This window comes from Chelonia mydas, chromosome 2 (genome assembly GCF_015237465.2).
Source record: "Chelonia mydas isolate rCheMyd1 chromosome 2, rCheMyd1.pri.v2, whole genome shotgun sequence".
Lineage (NCBI taxonomy): Eukaryota > Metazoa > Chordata > Testudines > Cheloniidae > Chelonia > Chelonia mydas.
In genome coordinates, this window is record NC_057850.1 from 6,000,994 (window position 1) to 6,018,091 (window position 17,098).

The following is a 17,098-nucleotide window of genomic DNA, read 5'->3' on the forward strand; positions in this document are numbered from 1 at the left end:
ACCAGACTCCTTGCTTGTACCTCCCTGGACTTCTTCCTATCAAACCTTTCCATGGGCTTTCTCCTCACCCTGTAAGAGTCTTTTTGCTCCCTACAGGCCTCTTCACTCCGTACTACCAGGAGAGGGACTGCAGAGTGTCTCCCTGCAGCCCGCTTCGGCTCTAACTTCCTCTGTTTATAGCACCACCCACCTCTTCCCCAGTTGCGTTTCATCATTCATTAGGCCAGGCTGACCTTCTAGGTACAACCAGATGGGCTAATTGGCCTCTCCAGCCCACACTGGACCTTTCCTCTCCTGTGTGGGGTAGGCACCCCATCACACCTTTCTGTGTGCTGACTGGGCGCAGAGGGAGGCACGACGGAGCTGCCACTCCTCTGCGTGCTACCCACGACATCCCAGTAGGAATTCCAGCTGCGTCACGCCGTGGCGTTGAAGAGCTCTGGATCAGTGAGGGGCCTGGTCCTATTGTCTCCTATTGTGACTCCGTGTTTAGCCCCCACTGTCAATGAGAGCCGAGCCGAGCCCATCCCCATGTGGAGGGGGACATGGGAGCGGCGAGGGCAGAGAGACACGCTTAGAGGAAGAAAGCTATCCCTTCTACCCGGCAAAAATATTTTAAAAACTAAAATCTGCATGGGGTTATTTGCAAGAGCGCCAATCTCTACAGCTGGCTGAGAAACGGGGTGAAATTGTTACCACCATTTTTGTGACAAATTTTGGCCGCTTTTGAAATCAAGCTTCCAAATTTCAATGAAAAACGTCACTGGGGGATGGCACAATGGTCTGGCCAACTCCACCGTGCTCCTCCTGGCTGGCTGGTGGCTTATTTCAAACTCAGCCTTTGAAACGGGATGATGGCCCAACGGTAGTTTCATTTCCACCTGCTGAAAACGTTGGCTTCACTGAAGTCACTTATAGACTTCCACAGGGGGGGAAATGCAGACTTAAGCCTCTGTTCTCTCCCCCCTTCCCTTTTCAGTAGCTTGAAGATATCGTTCTGAAAAGAAGACGTCATGAATTCCCCCAGAATGGGTCTCTCAGCCACAGAGCCCCACCCAGCTCAGGAATCGTTGAGGGAGCCCATATACACAGCTGCGTTCCTTCCTTCACACTCCCTTGCCTTTTCCAGAGAGGCCCCAGCACAAACTGATTCATTATTATCATAGCATCTGGAGGCACCGGCTGAGCACGGGGCCTTCTTGTGCTAGGTGCTGTACAGACACATGGTGAAGGATACGCCCTGTCCCAAAGAACTTAGACCCAGACCCTCCAAGGTATTTAGGTGCCTAACTCCCAGTGACTGAGGATCTGGACCTTACAGTCTAAACAAATCCGGAGAGGTGAAATGACTTGGCACACAGCAGCTCAGTGGCAGAGCCCAAAATATGCTGGAGGACTGGGTCACTGACTGAGAGAGGGAAGCAGCAAGCCTGTTGAAACCCCAGAACCACTCCCTTCTCCTGAGTCCCAGCACTAGGCCTTACCCACTGGATCTCACTCCCTCTTCGGGAGAGTGTCCTTCCTTCCTGTTGTGTAGTGGGTCTCAATGACTGGGTAGCCCAGGCGAGAGTGATGGAAGACTTTGTGGTGGAGGCAATGCCGATGCTCTTGCTCCCTCCCAGCCTCTCCCCCCATTGACTGTAACTCTGCAGGGTAGCACTGCCCTTCTTTTCCCTGTGCCTTTAAGAGCACAAGGCCCTGTTCTTATGGCAGAATTATTATTATTACAGATGCAGCCTGTGGCTCATAAAATCGCAATGACTGCTCCGCTTCCTGCTTTGCAATTAGCGGAGATCATCTGTGGCACTAAACAGCGATTCGTATTGCACAGGAGTTAATCCGGATGGATAGCAAAGGCCAAGTGCCCGTGGATGCTGCTGTGGAATTATTACGATTATTTACTATTTGTATTATCCTGCAGCACCACAGGGGCTGAAATACGGTTGACGATGTTTCCTCCTAAGCACCCCCAGCAAGTCATTTTGAGCAGGGGGGGCTCTAAATGTTTTTTTAATTGGTATTTTGTTTTCCAGTGGGAGGCGTATGTGGCTGCCATAGCAAAACAGTCCATATCACTGTCTGAACCCTAAAGAGCCCAAGTCACATTCTTGTTTGGTCCAGGGAAACGGAGTAATCCGAATATTTTGTTTGGATATCAGGATACTCCAGTGACCAGTGGGTCTCGGGAGATTTGGGGTTTACTCCTAGCTCTACCAGTGACCAGGTGCGTGCCTGTGGACTGTCACTTTTGGTGTGTCTCCATTGCATGCTGACTGGTGGTGGTGTGTAAGGTACCATAGCTACATGCCGCGGTGAAAGGGTCTGGCGGGGGGATGCAGCAGGGAGAGGCTGCGGCAGCTCCTGCCATGGGGAAAAGCTCCCTAGGCAGGACACTACGCTGCTAAAAATAGCCGTGTAGATGGGGACGCACTGCTTGGACATGTAGGGAGCCATGTAGGGGACATGCCTAAGGTTCTTGTCTGTCTCTGCTCACCTATGCAGTGCCTGAGTACGAATACATACCCATGCTGTACCCAACCCACACTACTGCTAGAAGTGCGGTTCCATCACCAATTAGGGCCCCAGTCAGCTCATAGGGTTGCACATTAAACGTCAGCTGGCACCCGCGTTGCAGATTTCCTGCACACGTTGACATCCACGGCGAACGCTCTGTTGAATGGTATGTTCAGGCGGGCAGTCTGGGAAACAGCAGCTGCTAATTGCCGAGCTCGAGAAATGTTTTTGAACTCCCCTTGTCCGACCCTTTTCGCTTAGGACCTCCGACGAGACCCCAAGAGAAAACAGTAGCAAGAGAAACAATGACCAGGAAGCTTTAAGAATGTGCAAGATAAAATAGGGAGCATTCCCCCAGTTTAATGTACACATTCTTCACCTCCTAGGTTCTTGGAGTGTGTTACACTAGCATAAACTCCCTTACATGTCGGCGAGTGGGTGTAAACAGGTCTAAAGGGCCTGAGTGAGTCTTACATTAGTTTACATATCATCAAATTTGGCCCACAGAGTGTCTGCTAGGGGACAGTCAGTGGTTTTAATGGCCTGTGATCAGCTCATGTTACTCCCCCTCTGTATAATTTATAATAATGGGACATGATTCAATCAAAGAGACTATTTAATGTTACCTTGGGTACTCTCACCAATTTCATTTGGCTTGGATTAGCAGTGAGAAAGCAATGCTAGGAGTCAGGAAATGTGAGTTCTAATCTTAGCTCTGTTACTGACTCGAGGTGACGACAAGTAAATTATTTCACCTCTCCGTGTCTCGGTTTGGCTGCTCTCTTGCCGACCTTCACTGATTGCTTTGAGATTCTTGGGTGGAAGGTGCTACCTGGCTGCAGACTGTTGCTACCAATCTGTGGCCAGTGTTCAAATGCACTGGATTTTCATTCTGCTCTGTAGCCTTCTCGAGTAGCTTGGCAGCTGGAGAGGGGTGCTTGAAAAATTAAGTTTATTATTATAATTATGGCATCAAAATTCCAAACTATTAAACAGATAATTGAGTTTATGCTACTCCCTTCTGCCCTCTCGGTGTCTCCCTGCCCTGCTCATCTGCTTTTCTCTCGCTTTTCTTCTAAAAAAACATTTGATGAGGACAACAGTTATTGACATGAAAGAACCTTCCAATTCGCTAGAGCCCAGCCAGGGTTGAATGAGTGGGACCTGGTCTGGGGATTGATGGGAAGATCATGCCTTCATAGCTTGAACATATTGCATCTTCCATTAATGTGAATGAGCAGCTGCTCCATTCTCGAGTCGTTTGCACCTCTTTGGTACATCCAATTTGACAGAGCCTCAATGATCATTTCAGCTAGAGAGCAATGAAAGTCAAATTCGCATCTGCGCATGAGATTAAAAAAGTGGGAAAGATTAATTTTTGAAAGCTGCTACCTTTCATGGGTGACAGGATTCATTGATTGGACATACAGACCGCGTGTACAAGCCTCTCTACGAGAGAGGAAAGGAAAACCTCAGCCACCTTTCTTGCTTTGCCTAGCATCGTCCTTGCAGGTGATAAACACTTTTGTTTGTTCCCATAGGGCCTGGATGCTTTAGCTAGGCATAGAACTCGTGTGGCTTTATGCAAACAAGACTTCATTTGCAGTAGTGCTTTCCCTCGGTCTTAAAGGGGAGACTATCACAATACACCCTGCAATGAAGCAATCAAAACCTGCCTTTTGGCGACAAAACAGCGAGAGCGTACACACTGTAATGCGACGTTTTTCGGGAAACATGCCCGGTTTCGGCAACAAAAAACTTCCACGCCTGCGAGAGACTTTTTTCATTTCACGTCCCTTTATTGCAGACGCTGCTGATTGTTCTGTCCACAGAACTGACTTCCGCCAGTATCCCCCAGTGCCTGCCCTGATCACTGGAATGCAAATGCAAGTGGACTGCAAATCATTGGAATGCACCTGTTCTGCCCTGCAGCAGGAACACAGCTGCAGGCAGAGTATTGTCATGGGTGGGGGGTAGGGGGGGCAGGGGAGGCTGCTGCCCTGCTTTGACATTCCTCAGCAGGGAGAGCTCACAGAGCTACTCATGATGAAGCTCCCGGCAGGGGAGGAGCCTGGGGGAGAACGCGGAGGGAATCCCACGATGCGCAGCGATCAGCTCCACCGTCCCGCAACACTGCACTGTGGGATACATACCCACAGAGCATTGCTCACGCTGTCGATGCTGGTGCCCCCAATGTGGACGTGATCTGTCGACAGAGAGAGCAAGTGTGAACACCCTTTGGCGATATTTGTTTTGTTGACTTTTGGGTGTCGACATACGCTTTGTCGACAAAACTGAATAGAGTAGACAAGGCCTCAGTGTGAGCGTGTGGCTCCCCCTCCACCCCCACCCCTTATTCTGTTGGCGTTCTAATGATTAGGGAAGTGATCACTGTCAATTTTAAAGGGGCAGTATCTCAGCCTGCAATGGAAAGATCCCCCAACTTTGCATGAGGGAAGCCGAACTCGACTTTGCATCATATTTTGCTTTGCTGTTTGGTAACTGGAGGAAATAGAAACTATCTGGTTGCCCGTTTATGGTGAAATGAGCCTGGTGGCCTGGGCCCAATTCATATGCAGTGTGACAAAGTTCCTGCTCTACCTTGGTGGGTCTTGCGCTTGTTGGCAGATTTGCTCGCCTTGGAGCTTCACGGCAGCCCTCAGCTTGGCCGTTTTTATGAACCCACATTCCAGGTCGACTCCTCCTGTGTCTGACCAGGAGTTGGGAGGATTTGGGGGGAATCCGGGCCTGGTCTCGACTCTGGATTCCAGCCCAGGGCCCTGTGGAACGCAGCTGTCTAGAGTGCCTCCTGGAACAGCTGTGCGACAGCTACAACTCCCTGGGCTACTTCCCCATGGCCTCCTCCCAACACCTTCTTTATCCTCACCATAGGACCTTCCTCCTGGTGTCTGATAATGCTTGTACACCTCAGTCCTCCAACAGTCCGCGTTCTCACTCTCGGCTCCTAGTGCCTCTTGCTCCCAGCTCCTCACACGCACACCACAAACTGAAGTGAGCTCCTTTTTAAAACCCAGGTGCCCTGATTAGCCTGCCTTAATTGATTCTAGCAGCTTCTTGATTGGCTGCAGGTGTTCTAATCAGCCTGTCTTAATTGTCTCCAGAAGGTTCCTGATTGTTCTGGAATCTTCCGTTACCTTACCCAGGGAAAAGGGACCTGCTTAGCCTGCTCTCCTCCTACCGCTGCCCTCTGGCCTGGGCTTTTCTTGCTTTTTGCCCCTGCTTTCGGCTTACCCCCAACTGGGCCAGACGCTCTCCCCCTTTTCTTTCTTTTTGTTGTTTTTTTTTCTTTCTCTGTTGTTGCTAGAGTGCTGGCCGGCTGCCAGCCGGCTGCTAGACCCCCCCACCCGCCCTCGGACACTGCTGCCGCTCCAACTGAAACCCCCCCCGGGGGGGGGGGGGCTGCTGACCCGCTCCCCAGAGCGGGGGAGTGGAAGGACCCAGCCCCCAGACCCAGCCGCTTGCTGTTTGTTTGTGGACCCATCTCCGGCTGAGAGAATTTCTTATCACCTGCTCCGGCATCCCTGGAATGTTGGAGCTGCGAAAAAGAAAGCCCGGACAAGGAAGGGAAACAGCCGTCTACCGGAGGAACACCGCCCGGGGAATCTACAAATTGCCGTGGAGGGGGCCCAAGATTGAGTAACTTTCAAACTGTGTTCTCGTGTGGGGGGAGGCCTTGACTGGTCGTGACTGTGTTTGTAGGGACACAGGGGTTGTGGCACGGAGCTGCCCCCCGATGCATCTGTGTCCCCCCCCACACACACTACTATCCTCATCACTGCCCCCTCCATCGTCATTGCTGGCTGTTTAACATCTGCCTCTGGACTTAGCTGCTCGCCCTGATTCCACCGTGTGGGCCAGAAGCACCAGCCAACCAAACAGGACACTCTGGACAAGTGTACGGTGGTTCATGTGCCCCCCCCCCCCCGCCCCTGAACTGCCCATCCCACAGTCTGTCCCTTTTTACCTGACCCCAACTCCAGTTAACCACCCGCCACCGCTGGGGCATCGGCAATGGAGGGCACCGGGGTGACCTCCACCGCTGCTATGCCCACCCCCTCCCCAGACTCTAGGTGAGCCCCCCAGCCGGCGGGAAAGGCCAGGGCAAGAAGAAGGGGAAGGACCCCGCTAAAACCACCAGGCCCTCCGTGGCAGGGGCCACCCCCACTGCTGCGGCCCCGCCACCGACCATGGCGTCCCTCCCTGCTGCCCCCTCCACCGACTCTGTGGGTGTCCCTCCCTCACCCCCCAGGACGTATGCCCAGGCGGCGGCAGCCCCCCCGCCTGCCATCTCATCATCTCTCCCGTCCACCGCCTCCACCACCATCAACAGCGGCCAGGGCCCCTTCCCCACCGTGACAAGGAAGCAGTGTCCGATGCCTCCTGGTGCCCGCCTCGCCCCATGTGGAGACCTACGTGCGGGCATTGGCGAGGGTGGTGGGGCCCTCGGCCATTGTGGCGGCCTCCAAAATGTATGGGAAGGTCGTCTTCTTCTTAGCATCAGAGGCTGCCGCCCAGGAGGCGGTGGAGAGGGGCCTGGCGGTGGGGGGGTGTGTTTGTCCCCCTAGAGCCGCTGGAGGACCTGGGCATCCGCCTGGTCCTGACCTCTGTCCCTCCTTTTCTCCCCAATGCTGCCCTGTTACCTGCCCTTTCCACCCTGGGGAAACCTGTTTCTGTCATCAGCCCTCTCCCGTTGGGCTGCAAGGACCCCACCCTCCGTCACATCTTCTCCTTCCACCGGCAAGTGCAGCTTCTACTGCCATTGGTGGCGCGTGACGGAGAGGCGCGCGAGGGGTCCTTCCTAGTCCCCCACCAGGGGGCCCATTACAGGGGGAAGCCCGGTGCTACCTCTGCCGGGCATCAGGGCATGTCCGGAGGGACTGTCCCTTAGCCCAGCAAGGAGGGGCACCTGGGATCCCCGAGACCTGGCAGGACATCGGCCCCATCATTGCTGACGCCCCTGGCCGCCCGATACCCAAACCTGCCCCCCCTCCTCTTAGGACCACCACTTCTCCCACTCAGGCCCAAGGGGCACCTCCCCTACAACGCCCAGATGAGCGGGAGAGCCCCGCCCTCGCTGCTGACAATCTGGCAGGGCCTATGGAGGAGGATGTGTCAGAGATACCACCAGGCATGGGAGAGAGCCTGCCCCAGGGAGAATCCTCCCTCCCTTATGCCGCCCCACCGTCCCCCCGCCAAGTCCCTGAGCCATCGCCTTTGTCCCCTGACACGACCCCTGCTAACCAGCCCCCAGATGATGCCACGGAGGCTGGGCCCTAGTCCAGGGGAAGCGAGGCAAGCGGAAGGCTCGAGCTCCGCCTCATCTACCCAAGGCAGAGGCCCCCTGGAAGACCAGGAAGGGGGGCACCGATGCCAAACTTTCCGCTTTGCCCACGAGTGCGTCCCATCCACCGATGTCAGCCAGGAAAGACGTGGTAGCACCGGAAGGTAGTGTCTCCCCTCCACGGGAGACCCTCCCCTCCGAGACCCTCGAGGAAGCCCCTTCTGTCCTGATACTACCCGAAGCCCCCGTGAACCCCAAGGCAACCGTCGTGGCAGGTGCCAGTGGGGAGAACCCCGGGGCGACGGAAAGTGTCCTCTCCTCCATATTCGAGGAGATCGAGGCCCTAGATCTGACCCCGGTTGCCCGGGGGAGGATGACCTTTTGCCAGCAAACCTCAATTTGGGTGACCTCACTCCACCCCTCTTTTCCCCATGCTCCCTCCCCCTAACTGCTGTTTCTGCTCCCACCTCCGAGGAGCCCCGGGACTCCTCCATTGACCCGGCTGCTGATGGCACCCCGCTGACGACCACCGAGCCTGCTCAGGTAACAGCCAGCGCCACGCAGCCGGGACATGAGCCACCAGGGGCACCCCCCGTTGGTGGAGAACAATCGATTTCCTTCCCGGGCAGGGGCCCAACAGAAGATAATCCACCTCCTGATGCTGTAGCCGCTAAATTCAACATAGAGCCCGCACCCGGTATCACTGAGAGCTCCCTCCCCACCCCCTTAACCCTCGAGCCTGATCGGGAGGCGCCACCATCCAGCTGCTTGCCTCCCGAAACCCAGAATTTCGCCTCTGCCCGTGCCCCTGCCCCTATCCAGTCTACCTCCTGCGATGTTATCGCCACCCCCAGGGCTGTCTCCTTCCCTTTTCTAACTGATGACCCCCAGGGTACCGTCTTTGCGTTCTCCTGCCCCGACCCATTAGGGGCTTCTATTTTCCCTCCACCGCCCCCTATCGCCCCAGGGTTTGAGGCTGGCCTAGAAGCTCCAGCCCATCAGGCACCCCGTCGGGGGTCCGCACCCTGCTTGCCCATTTTAGTGGGCGATGGGGCTGCACCAAGGGCCCCGCCGGGGAACAACCGGGAAACCGTAACCCCACCCCCCCATGAGCTGCGAGGAGAGCTGCAGAAGTTTTTAGAGGATGTCCGTGGCTCCCGCAACAAGGTACAGCTTGCTCTCCAGCGATGGGGGGATTTTTTTCAAATCCTCTGGGCCACAAGGGCCCTCATGGGGGAAGGTAAAGGGACGGGGAAGCAGGATGCCGTGGCCTAATGGCGGCTCTGCGTCTTCCGTGACCAATTACTCACCTACGGGATGGGTCAGGGACTGTCGCGCAGCCCGCTGGGGGATGCGAGCGTCTCTGCCAGTGAGGATCCCCCCCAACCCCTCCCCATGACACCTCTCACCATCGCAACGTTGAACACCCGGGGTTGTAGGATAGCTCTCCGTAGGTCCCAGGTGCTCTCCTTCCTTCGGGAGGGAGGGTACTCTGTGATTTTCCTGCAGGAGACCCATACGGATCCGACCGCCAAAGATAGTTGGCAGCTGGAGTGGGGGGACAGGGTCTATTTTAGCCATTCCACGGTTCGAGAGGCTGGAGTGGTGACCCTGTTCTCCCCCGACCTACAGCCCAAGGTGCTAGGGGTTGCCGAGGCCGTGCAGGGTCGCCTGCTGCAACTCCGGGTCCGTATAGAGGGGCTCATGGTTAACCTCATTAACGTCTATGCCCCGACATCGGGCCTGGAGCGGCTGCAATTCTATCAGCAGGCGTCCGCCTTCCTCGGCACCTTAGATTCTCACGAGTGCCTGGTCCTGGGAGGGGATTTTAATACCACCCTTGAGGAGCGAGACCACTCGGGGACCGAGCAGTGCCCAGCCGCCGCGGACACCCTCCGGGAGATAGTCTAACATCACTCCCTAGTGGACATCTGGTGCGACCACCACCCGGATGACACTTCCATGTTCACCTTTGTCCGGGTGGAAGCCCATCGGTCGAGCCACTCCCGGTTGGGCCGCATTTATTTATCACGCTTCCATCTCTCATGAGCCCACTACTCCAGCATTCGGCTGGCCCCATTTTCTGACCATCATCTAGCCACCGTGACAGCCTCCCTCTGTGCAGAGAGGCCGGGGCCGGCCTACTGGCATTTTAACAACAGCCTGTTGGAGGATGAGGGCTTCGTGACGTCCTTCTGGGAATTTTGGCTGGCCTGGCGAGGGCAGCGGCATGCCTTTCCCTCCTCGCGGCGATGGTGGGACCTGGGGAAGGTGCGCGCCCGGCTTTTCTGCCGCGACTACACCCGGGGCACCAGCCGACGGAGAAATGCGGCGATAGAGCAGTTGGAATGGGAGGTCTTAGAGCTGGAGAGGCGTCTGGCCGCCAACCCCGAAGAGCCGCTCCTCTGCGGAGCATGCCGGGAGAAGCGGGAGGAGCTCCGGGCCCTCGAGGACCATCGGGCCCGGGGCGCCTTTGTTCGATCCTGCATCCGCCTCCTTCGGGAGATGGATCGCGGCTCCCGCTTCTTCTATGCCCTGGAGAAAATGAGAGGGCCAAGAAACACGTCACCTACCTCCTGGCAGAAGACGGCACCCCCATCACGGAACTAGCGGAGATGTGTGGGAGGGCCCGAGCCTTCTAAGCAAGTCTTTTCTCCCCGGATCCGACTGACCCTAGTGCTTGCAGAGTGCTTTGGGAGGAGCTCCCTATGGTCAGCACGAGCGACTGAGACCGGCTAGAGTTGCATCTCACTCTGGCCGAGTTCTCGGAAGTCCTCCGTCGTATGCCCACTAATAAGTCTCCAAGCATGGATGGGCTGACTGTGGAGTTCTAATGTGTGTTTTGGGACGTCCTCGGCTCAGACCTAGTTACTGTCTGGGCCGAGTCTCTGCAGAGCGGGGTCCTCCCTCTTTCGTGCAGGCGATCGGTGCTCGCCTTATTGCCGAAGAAGGGGGACCTCCGCGATTTACGAAATTGGCGTCCCGTCTCGCTCCTCAGCACGGACTACAAAATCGTAGTGAAAGCAATTTTGCTGCGGCTAGGGTCTGTGCTGGTGGACGTGATCCACCCAGACCAGATCTACACCGTCCCGGACCACAGTATCTTTGATAACCTATTTATGGTTCGGGACCTTTTGGAACTCAGGCATAGAGATGGTCTGTCGTTCGCTCTCCTGTCCCCAGATCAGGAGAAGGCGTTCGATAGTGTGGACCACGGGTACCTCCTGAGCACTCTGCAGGCCTTTGGCTTCGGACCCCAGTTTGTGGGTTTTCTCCAGGTGCCGTACGCTTCCTCAGAGTGTCTGGTTAAGCTCAATTGGACCCTGACCGAACCGGTCATCTTCGGGCGAGGAGTACAGCAGGGGTGCCCCCTCTCGGGCCAGCTGTACGCTCTGGCGATCGAGCCCTTCCTCTGTCTCCTCCGCAGGAGGTTGACAGGGTTGGTGCTGTGGGAGCCGGAGCTGCGGCTGGTCCTGTCAGCGTACGCTGATGACGTGCTCCTCATGATCCAGGACCCCGGCGACTTGGCGCGGGTGGAGGCTTGCCAGGCCATCTATTCGGCAGCCTCCTCTGCCCGAGTCAACTGGGTCAAGAGCTCTGGCTTGGCGGTGGGGGACTGGCGGCAGGTGAGCTCCCTCCCACCCGCGCTTCAGACCATCTGGTGGAGCGCGGGTCCGCTGCTCTACCTCGGCATTTACCTTTCTGCCACACATCCCTCTCCGCCGGAAAACTGGGAAAATTTAGAGGGCGGGGTGATAGAGCGGCTCCGGAAATGGACGGGACTACTCCGATGTCTCTCCCTCTGAGGGAGAGCGCTGGTGCTTAACCAACTAGTCCTGTCCATGCTCTGGTACTGGCTCAACACCCTGGTCCCGGCCCCGGGTTTCCTGGCCAACCTCCGGACATCGATTCTGGGGTTCTTTTGGTCAGGAATGCACTGGGCCCCTGTAGGGGTCCTTCATCTACCCCTGAAGGAAGAAGGACAGGGCCTGAAGTGTCTACTCACTCAGGTCCGTGTCTTCCACCTCCAAGCCCTACAGAGGCTCCTCTATGGTGCAGGCAGTTCGGCGTGGAGCACACTGTCGCACGTCATCCTGCGCCGTATCCGAGGGCTCCGATATGACCGGCAGCTCTTTTATCTCCTTCCGGGAGGTCTTCCGCGAGACTTCTCCGGGCTGCTGGTCTTCTACCAGGACCTCCTCCGGACTTGGAAACTGTTTTTAACGACCAGGTCCATGGTGGCCACCGAGGGGGTAGATCTCCTCACAGAGCCCCTGCTACACAAACCCCAGCTCCGTGTGCAGGTGGCGGAGTCCCGCTCGGTGCGCCAGAGCTTGATCCTGGCAGAAGTCATGAGAGTCTCCTCCTGGACTACGACCGGGGAGACTGGCTGGATCCCCTGACGCTCGCTCGGCGCATGGGGCTCTCCAGACCTCGTACCCCCCGGCGTGTACTTCAGGAGGCGAAGGCCGCTTTGCCGCCCACTGCTCGAGCTTACCTCCACCGGGTCCTGCTCGAGGGCACACCCTGCCCACCCTCTACCCCAGGCCCGCCTGACTTTTTAATTGGTCCCCTGCCCCGCAGATCCAATTGACCTGCAACCGGTACGCTTCCAAACCGCGCCAAGGAAACATCTATACATGCTCGCGCTCCACACCCTTAACGTCCTCACCCTAGTGTCTCGCCCCGACACAAAGTGGTGAGACCTTGTGCCACCTTTGGAGGGTGAGCATCTCCGGTGGGCCAGCCTATATTCCACCTTGATTCCGAGGCCCATCAGGGACATCAGTTGGTGGCTCCTTCATGGAGCTGTGAGCACGGGCACGTACTTGGAGCGGTTCACCCCCATCCCAGATACTTGTCCCTTTTGTGGTGTGAGGGAAACCCAGACACACATATATCTGGAGTGCGCCCGGCTGCAGCCCCTGTTCCAGCTCCTCACAAATCTCCTATTACGTTTTTGGTCGCATTTTTCCCCTCACCTTTTTATTTATGCAGTCCCCATCCATGGCTTCACAAAGTTGCGGGATCTCTTAGTTAACCTCCTCCTGGCCCGGGCTAAAACGGCCATCTATAAAACCAGAGAGAGGAGGTTGGCCGATGGAGTTTCCTGTGACTGTGGGGCCATTTTCCGATCCTCGGTCCGTTCACGTATCTGGGCGGAGTTCCTCTGGGTGGCGTCCACAGACTCCCTTGATGCTTTTGAGGAGCAGTAGGCGCTGTCTGAGGTTCTCTGCTCGGTTTCCCCATCAGGGTCCCTTTGTCTGACCCTTTGATTGGGGGAGAGAGTAAGGGACCCCAGCCCCAGCCATTGCTGCTGTGGACACCACCACCCTAGAGGGGTCCTTTCACACGTGGGTGCACGTGACCCCCCCCCGGATTGTCCACCCCACAGCCTGCCCCTCTTGTTGGGTGCTTTCAGAGGAGAGAATTGTTGGTGACACTCGGGCGTGGCACCAGGTAACTTGAGGGGGTGGAAGACCACGAGAGTCGATGAAGCTCCCTCGCTCTGGGCCACCAGGTAACTCGGAAGGGTGGAAGACCTCAAGAGTCGAGGAAGCCCCCCACTCTGGGCCCGGGCAAGCTTGAACACACCCCTCCCCTGAAGCTAATGAGAAAACAATTGTGATTGGTTGCTGTGTTACACATTGCATATGCTGCTGTTTTTACTTTGTAAGTGTGTTATGCAAATAAAAACATCTTTTGCTTCAAAGAAAAAAAATTACTCTCCTAGAGCCATCCGGCCTGACCCTGTCACAGCAGTCATGTAGCAAAGTCATCACATCTTCTGGTGTTCTTTGGCCCTCTTGCTGGCAGTGTGTCCCTGCAGAATGCAGTTAGGTATAATGGGGTGGAGATAAGGTTATCTAACTTTATACTTGGTTTTCAGTAGTAAATAAAGGTCATTTCTTACCTTTCCCTAACAGCTCTAATCAGGTATATGGTATTGTGAGAATGTGCTTTCCCCAACGGCTCCACAAACACAGACCACACACAACAGGTAAACTCCAAACTTAGCCCCATCCCAGGGTTTGGCTTTACTAACAAAGAAACAACAAGATAGCAAGGATCCACACAAATCATTTTCTCCAGGTCTGGCTGCTCCCAGGTTCCTCCCTCAGGGAGACTCAGCCCACACCCTACATCCTCGCACTCCCCAGATGGCCATTCCCGAGTCTCTTATATCCAGATGGAGTAACTAGCCATTTGCCTCAGTGAGTCAGCAGAAACCCATCCCTTTCCCAGCAGCATCAACACTGGCTAACAGGGTGCATTGTTTCAGGCAAACACTGCCAGCCTTTTACAAGCAGCTTTTACATTAGTTAGCAGAGGCATTAAGGTGGATGGGAAGCAAGGTCTGTTGGTTAAGGCACAGGGGCATAAATCATGAAACATGAGTTCTGTTGCTGAGTCTATCATGCACTTCTGCAACTGTGGGAAAGTCAAAGCCAAATTGTCGACCAGAGGTGCCTAACGTTAGCTACATACATCCGTAATTAGGCACCTGGGCCCTGACGCTGAGCTGGGCCTCTTGGGACGCACAGAGCAGGTTATTCAGCTCATGAGCTTTTGTGCCAACCCAACTGCTGGGCATAACTTAGAGCCCCCTTGAGGCTGCTGTAATTTATGGGCCTGTAGACCATGTTGCAGCCCACAATAGACAGAGTCCAAAGTGTTCTATGTTTTCAACACACCCCTGTGCTAGGGCCTTGGCAGGGGTATTTCCCAGGGACCATCTTTCCACGGGTGTAGGATGCTTGGTATAGTAAGGACTGCGGCAGAACAAGCTTTCTCCACACCTGCCCCCTGTCATTTATTTCAGATGTGATCACTTGGCTCTCACGCTGGGGGAAATAGCCTGCCCACTCTCACTTCTTTCCGTATGTATTTTTAAGAAAAGGCAAATCAATCAAATATAAAAGAAACTATGGAAAGGCGCCTAAAATGAACGGATGTCTCCCCCCCCACACATATATAATACCACAGGGCCGGATTCTGATCTCACTCCTTTCAGTTCTGCAGCAGTGTAACGCTATTGGGCCAAATTCTCAGCTGGCATAAATCAGCAGAGCGCCACTGAACTCAGTACAGCTACATCGACTCTCAGCAGCCGAAGATGTGGCCTGTTGACCTCAGAGGCGTTTCCGGTGAATTGTGCTGGTGCCGGCGAGAACAGAATCAGAGGCAGAGTGCTTCAGCAAATGATTCGGCTCTTGGTTACGCTAAGAGTCGCTCCACTGACATACGCTGCTCTAAACCCGTCACACGTCAATGGAGAGGACAAGAGGATCCTGTAGATGGCAGGAGCAACTGCCCCCTCCTCTGCCTGCCTAGGAGCAGCCACCTGCCTAATCCATTCAAGTAAATATCTCCAACGGCTGGTGATGGGACACTAGATGGGGAGAGCTCTGAGTTACTACAGAGGATTCTTTCCCGGTTGTCTGGCTGGGCATCTCGCCCACGTGCTCAGGGTCGAACTGATCACTGAATTTGGGGTTGGGAAGGAATTTCCCCCCAGGTCCGATTGGCAGAGACCCGAGGGGGGTTTTCACCTTCCAATGCAGCAGAGGTCACTTGCTGGTTTGAACTGGAGTAAATGGTGGATTCTCTGCAACTTGAAGTCTTTAAACCAGGATTTGAGGATGTCAGTAACTCAGCCAGAGGCCAAAGGTCTGTTACAGGAGTGGGTGGGTGAGGTTCTGTGGCCTCCGATGTGCAGGTGGTCAGGCTAGATGATCATGATGGTCCCTTCTGGCCTTACAGCCTATGAGTTTAAGCTGTGTTAGCCTCGAACTAGCTGGTTGGACCAGAGCCGAGTATCAGGTGGACTAAGCCGCTCTCGTTGTCTGGGCTGAAACTGACCCTGGGCAGAGATGCTGCGCATCCGTGTCAGCTCAGGATGTAACATCAGCCTCCTCTGTGGTATTGGCGGGGCAGTGAAAGATCACTGTGTTCCCGTCCAACGTTATACAGCAATAAATGGATAGCGATCCGAGAAAGAAAGTGACATATTCTTTGTGCCCACAGCATTCTGTAAGTGAGGGGTCAGACTGGCCCCAAATCATTTCCCCCTCCATCCATGCAAGGCTGAGATTGGATGGGCATTTTCCATCCCACCAGCCCCTAAAGGGCTCTGCCACAAAATTAATCCTCACTGAGTCAGCCTGAACTTTTGCATCCATCCCTTCCAGCTGTGCACCCAGACCCCCGCCCCATGTGGGGAGGAGGGAGGATCGGTGTCAGTGACACCGCCTAACAGGCAGGTCCCTGGAGGAACTATGCTGCTGATGTAGCAGTGAAAGGAGCAGGGAGGGAGGGCCTCACGACTGTGGTGAGTTTAAATTCTCCCGTATCGCGTTGCACGAGCCTCGCTGGCGTTTTGCCACAAATCGCAAGCGTGGCGAGCGATGAAGCTTGGATAAAATGTCGTCGGAGGCGAACCCGGGGGAGGGCAAGTGAACTGCAGCAAAGAGCTGAAAAGCCCTCTGAAATTAAACCCCGCGGATTGAAATCCTCGCCGCAACAAATCGACACGAGAATCTATCTGTTGAAAAAAAATGACATTGCGTTGCTTGGGAGCTGCTAGCTAAGGGCAGAGGAGCCCTCCCTGAGCCCCAGCTGTGATCCGCCCAAACCCCAGCTGGGTGAAGTCACAAGACGTTAGGACTCCCTGCGTGACCTTGGCCAGGCACTGAAGCTGTCTGTGCCGCAGCTCCACATCTGTGCAATGAGGCTAATAATGCTCCCTATGTTTTGTTTATTGAGACTGTAAGCTGCTCAGGGCAGGGAGTGTCTGTATGGAAATGTACAGCACCTAACACAATGGAGAGCTGATCTCCATCGGAGACTCTAGGAACTACTGTAATACACAGATTTAATCATAGCCCCTTGTCCTTTATCTGCTCCTGATGTTTCATTTTCTCCCCTCATCTGACTGGTTTATATTCCCACGGTGTCTGAGCACCTTAAAAGATTCAGCTGCTATTTCCTTTGGTTTGAATATGTTCTGCGTGAGGCGATGACCAGATTAAATGGATTTCGGCCCTGGCACGGGCTCCTGTCGTCCTGCCAAATCTTACCCAGAAGCCTTTTAAAAAGCTCCATGTGTTCACACTGGCAGCGACTTCCGGCTTGCCAGACAGCGCTGCCTGTTCCAAACAACCCAGTCGGGACGCATCCTTCCCCACCTGTGTCCTCCTGGTCAGAGCCCATTTACAATGCATCTGCTTCCTGGTTCCCCATTGTCCTGCACTTCTGTCGGCATGCAGGCCTGTGCAAAGC